This window comes from Silurus meridionalis, chromosome 17, assembly GCF_014805685.1.
Source record: "Silurus meridionalis isolate SWU-2019-XX chromosome 17, ASM1480568v1, whole genome shotgun sequence".
Taxonomy (NCBI): Eukaryota; Metazoa; Chordata; class Actinopteri; order Siluriformes; family Siluridae; genus Silurus; species Silurus meridionalis.
In genome coordinates, this window is record NC_060900.1 from 15380935 (window position 1) to 15399239 (window position 18305).

Sequence of the window (18305 nt, forward strand, 5' to 3'; positions counted from 1 at the left end):
TAGAGGAGGAGGAGAGAGAGGAAGGAGGGAGGGCTGAGAGCTAAGAAGGAAAATACACTGGGAACGGAAGGCGGAATCGCCGTAAATACGTAATCCTCGTGCAGTGGGAGAACATGTTTGTCCAAAACATTTTAGGTCGTTATCATTTTGAGTTTGTTCTATCCGTTTTATCATCCATTGTTTGTGTTATAGACCATTCTTTCTTTGTGATTGCATTGTTTCCTTATTGTGCACACAGATTATAAACGTTGCGTTCAAACGTTACTCCGTCGTTACGGTACCAACGAAGTATTAGCTATTGCTCTAATGTTACGTAACACGTGAGGTTTTGGGACGGAGTTCACGTGCAGGCGCATGTACGTCTCACACTCAGAACCCACCGGTGCGCGCGCAGATTTTCGATGATTCACGTTTAGGTGCCATCCGACTGCATGGTGATGAGTCAGTGCGAAGTGATGCTTTGTGTTTTTTGTTGTGGAAGACATTTTAAAAGGGCTGTTTATTTATTTATTTATTTATTTTGTGGTGATATAAGCGATCGTTTCCACATAACCTAAACCTTACACCCGGGGTGTGCTCATTAGGAGCATTAGAGAAGAACTGCATCTTTGCTGGTCAGTCAAAGCAAGGTTAATATGACCTTTAAGTTTCTGGCCCATTGCATTATTCTTTTGGTCACTGTACTCAACATGATTATTGGATAAATAATGATTCTACTGTCAATGCATTATTAGTGGTAGAAAGTGTACAAAACACACTTCAAATTCCCTGGAAGACCTGATTTATCCACCTTAATAAGCCAAAACTTTAGCTCCTTCTGGATAGAAGCAGAATCCGTGAGGCTACAATCAAAAAGATTACCAAGGCTCTTAACTGGCTGCTCTGTGGTGGATAGTATGGTGGCTCCATTCAACAAAAAACTGAACTTGTCCACCACTTTCCCCCTCTTGAGAACCAAGGACCTTAGCTTAAAACTCATCCATGCCCAATTAATGAGTTTATCTAACCCTTGGAGAATCCACCTACTGCCCGGGACAGATGACGCGGTGACCATTAGGTCATCCATAAAGGTTATAATTGGGGGCTGTCGCACTCCAGATTTCATCACAGGGCCTCTGCAGTCTACCTCTGCCGACTAGACAATCATGTTCACGTCGAGGGCAAAAAGAATGACTGAGATAGTACAGCCAGTAATGATGCCGATGCCAGTTTGATGTACCTGACCCAGACGTGACTTTTATCCTAAAGTTGCTTTAATAGTCCAGGATCATGTCCACAATTTTGCCGAGAACATGATGAGATTGTGAGGTATGGATCCATACGCATAAGCAAGGTCCAACCAAAACACAGTAAGGTCTCCTATCCCTTCCCGAGCTTCCCTAATGAGCTGTGATCAGGCACTCCCAGAAAACCACCCTTCTGCACAGAAGTATCAATATAATTGTTCTTCAGGAGGAACTCGGTTAGTTGTTGTGGCAAGATACTGAAGAAGATCTTGCCTTCAACAATTAAAAGTGAGATGACTCTACACTGGCTAATATCCTTTGAATTCCCTTTCTGGGTATCCATACACCATCTGAGTGTCTACACTGTTTAGCAGCTCTTCCTCTGTGCCAGATCCCTCTCAAACACTTCCACAGATGCCGACAGAGTTGCGGGCATCATTTTTTTACACAATGATGGCTTTGGATTAAGAGGGCAGAACCGTGAGTAATCACTACTGGGTCACAGGCCTGGGTGAGGGTGTCTGATATTGGAAGACCCGAAACACCCAATGACCCCAGGATACATCACTGATGATGTGTCCCAGTGCATCTGCATGATGTATCTTTTACTTATAAGTTTTTTTATATATGTATACTATTGTCAAAATTAAACTCAATTTTTACAAACTTGGTGGGCTTTGTGGCCTCCAAATGATCCTGGTTGACCAGCATCATTTGTAGGTCATTATTACGCTGTTTTAGCATTAGAGAATGGCAGCTACCTGACAGACTTTTCTTGGTATGCTCACCTCTCTCTCTGAACATGTTTACATTAAGAATATATTGTACCAGTCAAAAGCTTGGCCACACCTTCTACTTCAGTGTCTTTTTTATATTTTTATTATTTTCATTATTGTACATTAATACTGAAGACTTTTGCATTATGGCCCCACTAAGTGCAAACCAGATGGGATGGCATTTCGCTGCAAAAGGTTGTGGTAGCCGTGCTGGTTAAGTGTGCCCTGAATTTGGACTAAATCAGCAAATTTCATTTTTTTCATTTTTTTGGCAGAAGGCCCTCATGGTAGCCTTCTTCATCATAACTTTTGATGGTTTTGTAGACTGTACTTAGGGATAAATTTGAAATGTTCAAGTTCTTGAAATAAATCTAGGAATGTTCTTTCATAGTTTGAATGTCTTCAGTATTACCTAGCTAACATATTATGTTGAAAATAATGAATAAAATAATATAAAGAACTGTATATTGTATGAGTATTAAATGATATTTAAACATATTATTTTCATAAATCAAGTAAAAGTACATCACAACATTTATGATGAAATGTAATAATTGAAACAGTTTTCTAAAGAACCACATATAACAAGTTCCACATAAAATCTTTGGGGTCCTATAAAGAACTCTCATTTCAATAATCCTGTTTTATTTTGTTTTGTTTTATGTTATTTTATAAATAGTTTTGATTATTCATGTCAACACAATAAATTAGCAAATAAATATTATTTATTAAGAATGAATTGAAATATAATTTTTATTGATGTATTAAACTTACTATATATTTGTTGTTAAACAGATTTTCAACAATTAGATTTTTTTATATTTGTTCTCTATTTATATAATAATCTAAAATAGCTATATAATAAAAAAAAATCATAATAATAACAATAATGCACCCTAAATAGTATATGACATTAATTATTATAAATCAGGAAACAGATCCAAACACTTCCATGAGAACAGCTATAAATATTTTATTTACATTTGTTCTGGACTGTCAGCTAGCACTAGCAAGGTCATTTCCTTTGGACCATGATCACATGTCTGTACAAGGTTTGTATTATATACAGTAAGGTGTTGATATGCACTGTGGCTGTTGTTAATTCTAGTAATTCTAGTTAATTCTATTTAATATATCACATCTTTACCATGGTTTACTGCTGAACCGAAACGTGGCGTATGTTTGCCATTTAGCAATGTGTCCATAAATTCATAAATGCATTCACTTTCCAAAAATTGTAAAAGATTGTGTTTTTTTTTATGGCAGGATGGCCATTTCCCAAACAAGTGTGTTATCCATACAGTATAATCAAAAATGTTTGGGGCCAGAAGCTGTTGGTTCCTATGGAAATGGAACAAAGCTTTGTAACTTCACAATGAGGTACAGATCTTGGGGGAGCTTAGTGCAGCTAGCTCATGCAGAGAAAGAACTTGAAGGGCTTTCATTGACTCCGACACTTTTTCTAAGCTTAAGGCCTACTTTGGCAGAGATTGTGGTACCCCAACCTAAAAGTGCTTTTAGTCTGATAATCGGATTTTTAATGCTGCTCTGATTGATCGGTCGCGGATCATAATCGGCCGATAATCGCATTGAGAGTTTTGATCGGCAGTCTCTATAAAGGCCGGTCTAGAAGAGCCGACCAGATAACGCAAAACTTGCAAAACAAATTTTTCAAGTGCTGCAAAAATGGCTTCAATGGTCCAACAATTCTACAAGGTTTGGGGGAAAAGACAATATATTAGCAATCTGCAACGTGTGGACAAAGAAAAGTCCATGAAGCGGGAAGAATCCAAAACACTGTCAACCTTATCAGACATTTGAAGTGTAGTCAGGTAAAGGAATATGAGCAGTTTTCGAAGTTGGCTAGTGCTAAGAGATGGAGGAACAGTTCAGCAACTCAAATGTGACACACTCAGGTGTCAATAACAGAGATGTTTAAAAGACCGCAATCCTACTGCAAGGACAGTAAGAGGCACAAAATAAATATTTAGCAAAATAATGGAATTCATATGCCTTAATCATCAGTCTATTGTGGAAGAAGAAGAGTTGAGGTGACTCAGGTGACTCATGTCCTACACGCTACACCAGTGGCTCTCAAAATGCGGGACGCGGCCCTCTAGTGGGGAATAAAGTATAAAGAATAAAGTTCATACACTCAAAGCAACCACAAACAAACAATTAGGTCATTAATGCAAGTAAATTAATACATCAGCTAGAGTACCTAACACAACTACACTTTATGCTATTTGATGTTATTTATCACATAGCATGAATTAGTAAATAGATATATAAATAGAAGGCTTCAAATAAAATAGAAAACGTGTAATCAGTGATCGCCATTGGTCCATACAGTAAACAGGGGTCAGTGATCAGCACCAAAAATCCTGATCGCAGCACCTCTAGGAGTTATCCCACAATGTACACTTAATGACTATATATGGGGACACCCATATGTAGCCATTGCAAAACAAAAAGTTGTAATTGAAAAACAAGTGAATGAAAGCAAACACACAGCTGTGTGTCAACATATATCATCCTAAAAAAGTTGTGTGGCTAGTATTGCAACTTTCAGGAACCCATGTTCTACTAGTTTGGAACAACAATGCCAGAGAGTTGTTCTGAAGTTATGTGTGTTTTTTGTGTGTGTGCGTTACAAAATCACAAGCATTGTTAAAGTGTGCAAACTAGGTGCACATTCTCTGTCTTTGAGGACTGTGTCCCTACCAGACTGATAAAATCTCATACTTAGACCCTATGTCTAAGGTTTGGCAAGTACAAACAAATGTGAATCAGTTCATTATGAACATCAGCAGGAAAAAAACAATGTGTAAACAGATACTTCACTGTTTAATGTAGTACAGAGATAGAGCTGATATAATGGGTTTTGCATGGAGCTATATCAACAGATGTTATGACATAAACAGCTCATTTAACAGACTATGCAACAACTGTTATTATTAGGACCATTTTGTCAGAACAGGCTATGGTTCTACTTGTTATTGAGATTGACTACTGAAAATCAGGCCCATTTCTAGTAAGAGTGCTAGTGCTGAGAATGCCAGATAGACCAGTCCTCTGTCTAGTTACTGCTATGGGGACATGATTGCCAACTGGTGGGTCAGTGACCAGCTGTTTGTGTGCTTTCTGGGAACACAAAAAGAGATATCAGTTGTCTAAAGCCCTGCAGGGTCACTGTCACAAGGTGACATTTTAGCTCTTTGTACTTTGCAAGTTAATGAGCAAATGGGAAAACTACTATTTTTACTAGTTCTGAGGGAAATTTAAACAAAGTCAACAAACTGATTAAAACAACCTGCATCTGTAATATGCAATATGTACGTTAACGGAAATAAATAAATAAATGAATGAATAAAATAAGCAACTCTGAATGTCCTATGAGTTTTCTCAGGCACATTTATTTCACCTTTATTTTTACAGGACTGAACTGGAGAAGCAGCCATGATTTGTCTGATATGTTTCACCAAGATCTTTCACTTCTACTGCACAAATAGCACTGACAATAACATGAGCAATTAGTCAAAGTATTATTGGCTAATTAAATTGGAGCAGCCGAAAGAAGAAGAGGATTAGAAGTCGAGCTAGAGGTAGAGGTAGAACTGCAAATTAGGCGCATCTGACACACCAAACCTTGCGTACTTTCTGTGCTTACCCGAAAGAACATAACTCTCCCTTACCAGCAGGTGGCAGTAGTCTGCATTCGGCATCCAAACAGGGAAACCGGAAAAAGCTAGAACTGTAAAAATATACAACAGGCAGCGTTTTCACCCGCCGCGATCATTCTAAACGGACTCGTCTTTTTCAATCTTGTCCGCTACGTTACAAAGACAAGATCAAAAATTACAACAGACGTGTTCAGTTTTTTTTGTGTGCTAATTTGCTATGATATTTAGTCAGTCGGATTATCTTTCTCGCCGGCGGAATCAGCAGAAAAACAGCTGATGCGTTCGACAAGAGCCAACAGCAGAAAAACTAAAGCCGACCAACACTCAAACCCCCGACCTTCCCCGACGGCCGATCATCAGATTGGATTGTCCCAGGCTTTAAGTTCTTATAATTTATTAGTCTAGCTTTATATATTTCATTGGTTAAATACGATGCTACTGTTGGAGAGAGAATTAGAGTAACTTTTTGGAACTGTATTGTTAGTGAGCCTTTAAGATTTAAGCCACAAAAGACGGAATGTCTCCATCTAGTGTCCAAAGTATATATCGTCTAAGATCGTAATAGAAGTGAGGCTGATGTAGTAAATCAACGTAGGCCTGACGAGCACAATCAGTTAGCGCGCCTTCTTCAGGACATGTTTAGGTATATTTCTAGCTAAACAAACCTTTTAGCCATATTGTGTCCGAAATGTCAATTTCTCAATAATAATTTCTTGTTTATAAAACTGTTGTATTAATAAGAGGCAATCTACGATGTGCATTACACAATTTTAATAATAGACATGGCGAATAATCACCTGCCGTGTAAATGTTGTAACTGCAGATTATGTCAGGCATATTGGCCACATGGATGGCAGAGGGCACCAAAGCACCACTTTGATATTATTAATTATTATTATTATTATTATTATTATTATTATTATTATTATTATTATTGAATGTTTTTTTTAAATCTTACTTCAAGAAGACATATCTGCTATTAATACTGTAGTAAAATAAAAGTAGTAAATTATAGAAAATGAGATAATGAATGAGCATGCTCTTTCCACTTCAAAATAGAGTGTATATGATGTTCAGGACGCAGAACAAGATAATTGGGAAAAGAAAAATTGTATTATGTTTTAATTTTTTTTAATCGGAATTCTTTAGGAATTATGTATGAAGACGGATGATCCGCTGTAGCGACCCCTAATGGGAGAAGCCGAAAAAAGAAGAAGAATTGAAATGCTTTAGGACAGGGGTGTCAAACTGAGGCCCACGGGCCAAATCCGGCCCGACGGATATGAAGCGCTGATAACACAAACTACAGATCCCATAATGCAGCGGTTCAGCTGCCTTACCCAACGCTAGACTACCTGGGAACATTCCAGCGTCAATCAAGTGGAGTTTCTGTTGATGTATTTAACCCTATTGTACAGTTATTGTGAAACAGCGCCTCACAGTGGCAAAGAGAAAAGTTGATTCTGAAAACAGAGCCTTTCAAAACCGATGGGATTCTGAGTACTGTATATGTTTACTGACACTGGCGGTAAACACGTGTGTCTTATTTGTGAAACGAATGTGGCTGTAATTAAGGAATTGAATCTAAGACGAAACTACGAGACAAAACATCAGGATCAGCTGAAAAACCTGAATGCATAGCAGAAGATACAGAAAGTAGAAGAGTTAAAGAAGAATCTGACATTTCAGCAGACGTTTTTCACCAGAGCAAAATCACAAAGTGAAGCTGGTGTGAAAGCAGAGGAGAGATCAGAGTCACATCAGCCGGTTATTTACTGAGGGAGAGTTTCTGAAGAGCTGCATGATGAAGCTGTGAGACGTCTTGTGTTTAACAGGAGATATTTTTATGGAGAGCAAAATATTTTAAGTTATTTAAAGTTTGAGTTTATTTACTCTGGAATAATATTCTTGTCTTTTTATTCATATTTATGTTCAAAAAACATTGTTATAGTGTGTTCAATAAATGTTTATCCTATTCGGCCGGCAACCTAAAGTGTGCTTTGAGTTTTGGCGCCCTGTGCAAATGAGTTTGACACCCCTGCTTTAGGACATGAAAGAATAGGACATGAATCTCAGCTAAATGTATTTGGATACATGACAAGTTTAGTGAGATTGACCATGCAGGTTAAATCAGCACCTCTTCCAATACACTCCAATTAGAATCACTGACTTACATTTTAATATATTCTTTTTAAAATCCTGTATTAAATTATTCCCAATAGTTTATGCTCTTTATTTAGCTTTTCTCTTAGTTGCACTGCTTCCAAGTAGTGTTTGGTGTGGGTGCCTGTAGCTTTGAATACATCGCAATGAAACTCTTGCTTTAACTGAACAGATTTTAAACAGTCAATGCCAGGGCCATCTGGCATGCATACACTAACATTTCAATTTTTATATCCTTTAAATGGATTGTCAGGGAGCACACTAGTCAGAACCCACAAATTGCATCTGTAACAAACTGCACAAGCTCAAATATATTTGTGTAGATTAATACCTAATATTTCATTCCACAATGGCTAACAGAGGACACACAATTGATTTGGCCACAGTTACACTTTCACAAGGACATTTACAAGACAGACTTAAAAACAGAAGCTGGACATTGTGAAGATAAGTCGGCTAAATCAGTTGTTAAGCTTTTTCAAAAACCATTTATACTTTTGGCTTAGTAATGGCATTAAATCTTACTGCATGCGATTCTTCTCTGCGATGCAGCGCTCGGTTATCATGTGTTCCTGTATAATATTGATGGTTTCTGTAATTATTACATTTAAGTAATTTATATTATATTATATTCATTATTAAGAGGGTCACTCCCGACCCTTTGCACCATGGACACAACCTCTTTCAGCCCCTCCCTTCTGGCAGGTGCTACAGAACTCTGTTTACCAAAACTGCCAGACACAGGAACAGTTTCTTACCCCAGGCAATCACCCTTATTAATAACTCACCATAATTATATTCCCTGCTTCATATCGATAAGTACTGCATTATCAGAACTGTCAGTCATCACATCATCTGTATATGTTACACATACTAATGCTGCTGTATATTATACAAAAGTTCTAAAGTATCCCTATATTGTTCCTGATGCACAATACTGTTATTTGCACTAAATGCACTCTCACATTTTAAGTACATTACTGATCTGTCATATACTCTGTATTCCTAATTAATACTCTTAATACTGTCCATATTGTCCACATTGTCTGTTTTGTCTCATATAGTCTGTTTTGTCTTATCTTGTCTGTTTTGTCTTGTATAGTCAAAGCTAAATGTGTAGTGTTATTTATGTCTGCACTTTTGAGAATCACTAACGGCTGGAACCAAATTCCTTGAGTGTGTCAACACACTTGTCCAATAAACCTGTTTTTGATTCTGATTTTGACGAGGTGGATTGATTCAGGTAGGACACCACTGAAGTCCTAGGTGTGAAATGCATGTTGCACCACTGTTATTGATGCTTTCTGGATTGTAATTTCTTACTAAGAATAGGAAGTATAAAGTATAATAAGTTTACTCTCGAATAAAAAACTATGCAAAAAAAAAGGATAGTGATTAGGACTGAATAAAATTGCAGTGATAAGTAATGTGGTTTGTGCATTTAAGTATATTTATTTAAATATTAATTTTTACTTGAATGTAAGGAATTACTAAAAATAATAATAATATAATAATAATATTTATTGTAATTATTTAGTGTTTACTAAAAATATAATTTTTTGTAATAATGGGTGTGTGAATTGTGTATTCAATTTGCATCAATTAATTATCAAGCAGCCTATAATAACAATAAATCTAATTTCTTGAATAATATTAATATTTAAAATTATTATAAAAATTCAAATAAGGAAAAAAACGCATTAATCTAAAAGGAGAGGGACATAAATCTGACTCGAATACACCCCATATAAACTTGATTTCTACCCTTCCAATATGGCGGACGCGTTGACTTATCAGTAAAGGTGACAATGTTTGCAATTCCGCCCTCTACTGTTTTCTGATCTAAATGCACGTGGCAAGCTAAGGCCAGCAAGTCTTTATTAACATTTTTATTACAAGCATTTCATCCAACTCATTCCTTATTCAATATTATTTTATTTGATTCCTAAATCAATGTGCAGATTGAATGTTGCCATGTTGTTGTTTCTCAAGAGGTGCATGTTGCTGTTTTTTCTGCAATATATTAAAAATGTCAAATAAAAATAAACATGACAGCAGAGACAACAGCAACTGGGATTAACTTTCTGGCTGGGATATAAGTTGTGTCTTTTTTGGACAGGGCCTGGCCAGTCTTTAGCTCACCTATGTCGCCTAGATTCTTTTCCTGACAGACCTGTTCAGAAGCAGAGTTACTTAAAGCACAAGTATACTTTGACATAACTGTATAAAAATACATATAATTAAATGTACAGAATTCTAGATTGATTGTTTGAATTGTAAGGCTAGCTGCTTCTCTAACATTTCTCCTCATACAGCTGCATCATTACATCTTCTTTTATGTACTTATCGAGTTCACAAGCAAAACTCAGTTCTCTGTTTCAATGTATTTGTCTGATTCATGACAGAGAAAATAACGTAATGTCATGTTTCTTTTTTTTTGCACTTTTCTAAAGTCAGATGGAGGCTTTTTACGGAGGACAGAAGATTGGTAAATGGGACAAGGACATCATGTAGTTTGAGTAGCTCTATTCAAGGCTGATGTTATAATATATGTTCTAAATGATCTTGACATAAATCTTGAAAAATATATATATTTTTGTGATCCATCTCAGTAATATGTAAAATGCTGTGTGTATGTGTGTGTGTGTGTGTGTGTGTGTGTGTGTGTGTGCGTGCGTGCGTGGGTGTGTGTATGCGTGTGTCGTACTGCTTGAGGAACCTTTCTCACAATGTCTGGAGCTCTATAGTGATCTAGCTTTAGCCACCATTGTGTTGTGCCTCATGGAACTGCATGTAGAAAAGACACTAACCACCATGGAGAGGATCTGAAGTTTTCATACAGACATACAAACATACACATAAACACACATACAGTATCTCACAAAAGTGAGTACATCCCTCACATTTCAGCAATCATTTTAGTATATCTTCTCAAGGGACAATACTATAGAAATTAAACATGGATATATTTTAGAGTAGTCAGTGTGCCACTGCTATAATAGTATTTTCTGTCCTCTAAAAATAACTCAACATGCAGCCATTATTGTCAAAATAGCTGGCAACAAGTATGTAGACCCTAAGTCAACATGTCAAAACTGTGTCCAAACTGTCAATAGTTAGTTACCTAGCACTGCCTTAATCCTCCTGGACATGGAATTTACCAGATATTGTTGCTGGGATCCTCTTCCACTCCTCTTCCACACCTCAAGGAGCTGCTGGATGTTAGACACATGGTGCTTCTCAATGAGGATGCCACAGGTGCTCAATAGGGTTCAAGTCTGAAGACATACTTGGCCACCCCACCACCTTCAGCTTCCTCAGCAAGGCAGTTGTTATCTTGGCAGTGTGTTTTGGGTTGTTATATTGCTAAACTGCCATTCTGATTCAAAATGTCACAGTACATGTTGAAATCTATGTTTCCCTCAATGAACTGCAGCTCCCCAGTACCAGCAGCACTCATGCAGCCACAGACCATGAGGCTACCACCACAATGCTTGACTTTTTGTTATTCCTCACCAGGGCATCACCATACATGCTGGTAAGCATCTGAGCCAATCAAGTTTGTCTTAGTCTCATCAGACCACAGGACGTTCATGCTCTGGTACAGGTTGTCTTCAGCAAACTGTTTATGGGCTTTCTTGTGAATCAGCTTCACAACAGGGCTTTTTTTTTGGGATGACAGTTATGCAAACCGACTTGTTGCAGTGTGTGGCGTAAAGTCTGATAGCTGACAAGCGGACCTTCCGCTTCTGCAACCTCTAAAGCAATGCTGCCAGCACACATGCGTCTGTTTTTTGAAGCAGCACCTGATGCACAGCACGAGGACACAACTTCTTTGATGGACCCTTGTGAGGCCTATTCCGAGTGGAACACATCTTGGAAAACCTCTGTATGACTCTGGCCACTTTACTGTAACTAGTTTCAGGGTGTTACCGATCTTCTTATAGCCTAAGCCATCTTTGTGGAGAGCAACAATTCTAATTCGAGTTCTTTGCCATGAGGTGCGCTGTTGAACATCCAGTGGTCTGTATGAACATTTTCCTCAAAGCACCACATTTTAACTGTTTTAATACAAAATACACAAATATGTATGGTCCTGTCAAGCAGACAAAAACATGACAATGATGAATAGGGCTTTGCATGCTTGTGACATACAGCTGTTATCACTTTAGTCAGTTTAGTGTTTTGACATTAATGGCTGTATGTTGAGTTATTTTCAGAGGAGAGTAAATCTGTACTGCTATACAAGCTGCACATTGACTACACTAAAATACATCCAAGTTTCATTTCTATAATATTGTCCCTTGAAAAGATATACAGTAAAACCCCGTTTGACGAGCATAACTCGTTCGTGAAAACTGCTCGTAGGTCCATTTGCTGTTACGTTCAAACAAATTTTCCAAAAAGAATGAATGTAAAAGTGATTTAATCCGTTCCGAGACCTCATTCGATCGCACATTTCTGCACTTAAAAAGTATTTGTAGCCTATTTTAACAAACAAATACACCGCAAATTACCGTACAGTAAACATAATTTAACACTTACTCGTGTGGTAGTGGTTGATTGCGAGTGTGAGACGGGCACCACGCTCGTACTTTTCGACTATTCTCTCTTGGTTTCAATGGTAATTCTATTTACTTTCTTTTTCCCAGCACCATCACTGATTTTCTTCTGAGACATTTTTCAAGCTTTCTAGTGAAATAAAAATATAACACTTTAAAAAAGTAAAGTTTTTGCTGCACTAAACAACGAGAGCGACCAAGAGATGACATGACATGAGATCAACTAAGCAACTACCCTCAGCCAAAAGCGGGGAACTGGCAGCGTGGGTTTGCTCGTTCCTTCGTTTGCTCGTACTATTAGTTGCTCGTACAATAGGGTTTTACTGGACTAAAATGGTTGCTGAAATGTGGAGGGGTGTACTCACTTTTGTGAGTTCCTGTATACACACACATTTCCCTCCATCCCAAAGGTTATAATGCGTAATAGCATAGCAACAATAGACATAGCAACAAATTTAACAGTAAATGAATAAATGTCCTTGACACACTTTTAACACATCACCTTTCCCCCTTACTCTCAATCCACATGTTTTTTCTTTATTCTTTAATTTTTTTTTACATCATGAGCAGGTGTACACCACAGTGCTGTAGTTCAAGAAGCTAGGAGTTTCATTTTACAATTAATTCCCTGCTATTCTTTTTTATTACATTTCACTTTCTCATTCGACTTTTAACTTCATAGCAAAAAAAAAAAAAAATATATATATATATATATATATATATATATATATATATATATATATATATATATATATATACAGTGGAACCTCGGAGCTCGCGGCCTCAGCGCTCGCGACCTCGCATGCTCGCGACTTTCATTCCGACCGGCGACTCTCATTCAGATCGGCTCGTGAGCAACCGCGAGCTGCTCAAAACGCTAGTTTTAACATTTCTAATCAAGGTTTATCTCATTAAAACACACTTTAGCATACTATATAAAGTGTATAAGTATATATAAGTATATATATATATATATATATATATATATATATATATATATATATATAGAGAGAGAGAGAGAGAGAGAGAGAGAGAGAGAGAGAGAGAGAGATTTATAAAATAAATATATCATTTTATGTATAATTGAATACAAAATTATTTTCTTACATTCACTGTGTAATTTGATGTAGCTAAACTATCATCATTGCTGGAGAACAACTCTCAACCTTTGTATGTAACAATTTAATCTCTGAGCAGCTTCTGCAGTGAAAGACTGTTACATTCTAACCCTGCAGTTATTAGACCATACAATCAGAGCTGTTCTTAGTGAACCAGTCACCATAATGCACACTGTTATACTGTTTTTTAAACTGTGCAATAACAATAACTTACATTTTTGAGCAATAACAACTGTGCAATAACCCCATTATAATATTACCTACTGAAGTTTGATTGTTTGATTTGTAACTTCTATATTGTTTGTTTCTTTTGTATATATTTGTACTATGTCTCTGCTTTAACTTGGATATTTCTCCTCTGTGGGACAAATAAAGGTATATCTTATCTTATCTTATCTTATCTTATCTTATCTTATCTTATCTTATCTTATCTTATCTTTATTTTATTTTATGTGATTTTTATTTTCCAATATTACTGATGAATAACATTACTGATAATGTTTTAAGTACAATAAAAACCTGGAATGCAATCAATGACTCTTTTAAAAATTATTGAAATAATGGCTAAAATGAAAATATCATTAAACCAAAGATCAAACCTCCTGCCCATTAAAAAAAAAACAGAAAGAAAAATATAATTTGCCTCACACATTTTTCAACCAAAAATTTCTACCAAATGGTCGATAGAGTTTGTACAAAAAACTAAAATATGCAAATGAATGAGCAGTAGCAGAAATTAATAATGTCATTGTAGCTTAAAGAAGGACAGACAGAATGTGTTTTCATCAAAGTAAATAATAAAAAGATATATGGATTTCAAGATATATGATACATGCTCCCTTCAAATATAGGACAGATATGATATATTACTATAATCTCAAAGTAAAATTCATAATAGGACAAAAAAGACTGCCAAGAGACCTACAACAACATAAAATGAGCTTGGCATTTGCTGGTGAGCAGCTTTCATGTGTATGTTAAAACATAGGAAAGACATCAGCAATGACCTGCTGCCTATTATTTTGGGTAGGGTTAAAATGCTATTTCCATAAAATTTAAAGCTTATCATTCTACAATGAGAAACATTATTCACAAATAAAAAACACTCAAGACAATACTCATAGAAATGGCCAAACAGTTGCCAATCTTCCCAGGAGTGGATGTACAAGATCAGACTGTGCAATGCTCAGAGAAATTGCAAAACCCAAGAGTTACGTCTCAAACTCTACAGGTCTCAGCTATCATGTAAAATGTGAAAGCTCATGAGTACAAGTAGAAAAGACGTGGTTGAAAAGGCATGTTTTATTTGTAATGGTTGCCAGGATAAAGCCTCTTCTCTCTTAAAAGGACATGGTTCGGTTTGCAAAGTGCATCTGAACCAACTACCAGACTTCTGCAATATTGCCCTTTGGGCTGATGCACAGCACTACATTTAGCAATAACCAAACACAGCATATCTGTACAAACCCCTCATACCAACTGCCCAGCATGGAGGTGGAGGGCTTGCTTTGCAGCCATAAAACCTGCCCACCTTGCAGTTAAGTTGAACTTAAACTTCTCTGTATACCAAACTATTTAAGTCACATGTGAGCCCATCTGGCTGACAGCTAAAGCTTGGCTGAAATTGCATCATGCAACAGGAAAATAATCCTAAGCACACCAGCAGATCAACAACAGAGCGGCTAAAAAAAAACAGGATAAAGGTGTTGCAGTGGTCCAGTGCAAAGTGCAGACTTCAAATAAATTGCTGTGGCAGGACCTTAAGAGATTTGAGCATAAGCATATGCCACAAATTGCAATGAAATGCACCATCGTAAAAAATAGTACATTTATCCACAATTATCTAAGTCATACAAAACATGATTGATTTAAAATATTCCTGCTAAAGTGGTCTACAAGCTATTGATTCATAAGATATACTTAGTTACTTCATGTGAGGCATCATATTTTAGCTTCATTTTTGTAAAATGAATATTGACATGGTATAACCCATCATGCTGTTGTTCATCTGAAGTTGTATTTTTACTTTATTCTAAAACTTATAAAGACCAAATAATTATTATTATTAGATTCGTAAACCATAAAATTAAAAGTTGTAATTATACAATATTGGGACTTTTGAAGCCTGTTGCAGCCAAAATTTAAAAATTTCCTTTTTCTTTCCCTTTAAAATGGTATATATTGTCAGTTTTATTTACATTTTATACATTGTCCCAACTTGTTTTCATGTTGTAGGCAGATATGGCACATCCTTCACTTAAGTTGAAGTACAGATACTCATGTTTTAAAATACTCTGCTAAAAGTGGAAGTACTGACTATACTTTTTTACTCAAGATAAAGTAAAGAAGTTTGGGCTCTGACATGTACTTCCGTAAAAAGTAGCCACTACTACCTGTTTAAGTGTCATGCTGGTAACTGGACCTCACATCATATTAATATTAGGGTTGTCAGTCAATTAAAATATTTAATCGCAATTAATTATATGATTGTCATGAGTTAACTCACGATTGATCTCAATTTAATCGCACATTTTTATCTGTTCTAAATGTACCTTATTTAAATTAATACTTTCCAATTTTTAATTACTCTAATCAACATGGGCATGGACAAATATTAATGCTTTATGCAAATGTATGTTTATTATTAGTGAAACCAAACTCAGCATAGGGCATAAAGACTTAATTATGGTATTTTAAATTACGTAAATCATCAGGACATTAAAAAGAAACCTTTGCTATGACGGTTAATGTGATGATACCTTTCTAACTTTTATACATATTCATATTCAGAGAATATTTGTTTTTGATGTTAAATTTGATAGATATTTGATAAATTAGATATTTTAAGCTTTCTATTTATATATTTATTACTTCTGTGAGGCAAGGTTTCTCTGCCAGGATTCACTCCCTCTCTCTTATCCAAGTTAGCTATACTTATTATTGCCTTCTGCCTGCTCATTAACATAAACTAGTCTATGTCTGTGGTGTGTGCGAGCCAGGAAATGATACACCAGTGGTAGATAAAAAAAAAAAAGAAAAAAATGACATTTATTAGAAAGTACAGATATTTGTGTAAAAGTTAATGAGTGAAAGTAAAACGTTGTCCAAAAAATAAATAATGAGGTAAAGTACTGAAAAATCTACTTAGGTACAGTAACAGTAAAGGTGTTTTTACTTCTTTACGTCCCATCTTTGGTTGTAGGTATGGTGTTTTGCTATACCTCCTAGCATACTTAGCGGATGCTAACGAATTGATGATTATTTGTATAATTGGTTAATCATAAACCTGACACTGATCTGACAAAATCCCTGACTAGGTGTAAAATTTGTTAAAGAACTAATGCTGGTTTAAAACCAAAGTCTAGTCATACTAAATATTGACTTGATTTAGATTCTTCTATTTTCATCTTCTGTCTTCTTATGTTGCATTTTGTATATTAATGAACATAAACATATTCTCAATATTAAAATATTCGCAATAGGACATAGAACGATAAAACATAGTGATCAAAAGAAATGGAGGTCAATGTGCTGCAACATGTCTCATAAAAGTTGGGACAAGGTCATGTCTATCACTATGTAGCATCCCCTCTTTGTCTCATTTGTGTCTGATACAGGATTTTAGCTGGAAAAACTTGCCATAGTTTTCATTTCATAATGTGCTATATGTTTTTAAATGGTGAAAGGTCTAGACTGTAGACTGACTCTACTACAAACAACTGCTGTTGTAATAGATGCAGTATGTGGTTTAGCACATTTATTGTTTTGCTGAAACATGCAAGGCCTTCCGTGAAAAATAAGTTGTCTGGAATGGAAGCATATGTTGCTCCAAAACCTGTATATTTTTCAGTTTTGTTAGTGTTTTTCGAAACTGCCTATTTCCTATACCATCAGAAATGCAGCCTTTTGAACTGATATACAGCAATGATATAATGATCATATAACATCAAAATGATTGCTTAGTCTCTTTAGTGGAATACATCCAGAAAACACAGGAAACTTGTGTGCAGTGATATTAAAACTAAAAACCTGACTATAACTCCATGTTCACGTTCCTCTAATTACTGAACACACCTGCATTTAGTCACCACTGCACCAAATTAAGCACACTCCAAACATTCATACAGGGTAAAGTTTTTGCCAAGCGCTGTTTTTACAGTTGAGGTATCAAGCCTTGCATTCTGAATACTGTTTCTGGTTTTGATGCTAGTTTATCTTGTTTTGTGGTTTTTGCCTTGATCTTTGATACCCTATTCTGGCATGACCTTATGCCTGTCTCTTGACCTTGATTACGTCTAGTGTTTTGGATCTGTTTTCATGCTTGCCACATTCTTTTTTTTTTTTTGCAAATGCTTCCATTCCTGCCACCTGACAAGATACTTCGCCTTAACATGGAATGTGAAATTGGGTCAAGACAACTTAGTAAGGGAGCAACAGATAACTAAAGATACTCAACACAAACCCTGCATATTTATCCAATGCAGCACCACCACGATTATGATGCCCATGATGAATCATAATCTTCCACTCCCACGCTGGTAAAAGTTTGATGTGCAATTTTGAAGGGTTTCTATTCCAGTGTTCTTGAGGGGAATCTGATCAATAAAAGGTGGCCCAATTCATGAGCTTACTCACATAGCTTGGCAACATAGGATAATCTAGAACACGCAAAGCCACTGGTAGCTCAGTGGTTTGATGTTGGGCTTGTAATCAGAATATCATGAGTTCAAATCTTAGCTCCACCAAGCTGCCACCACTGGCAAGACCCTTAACTGCT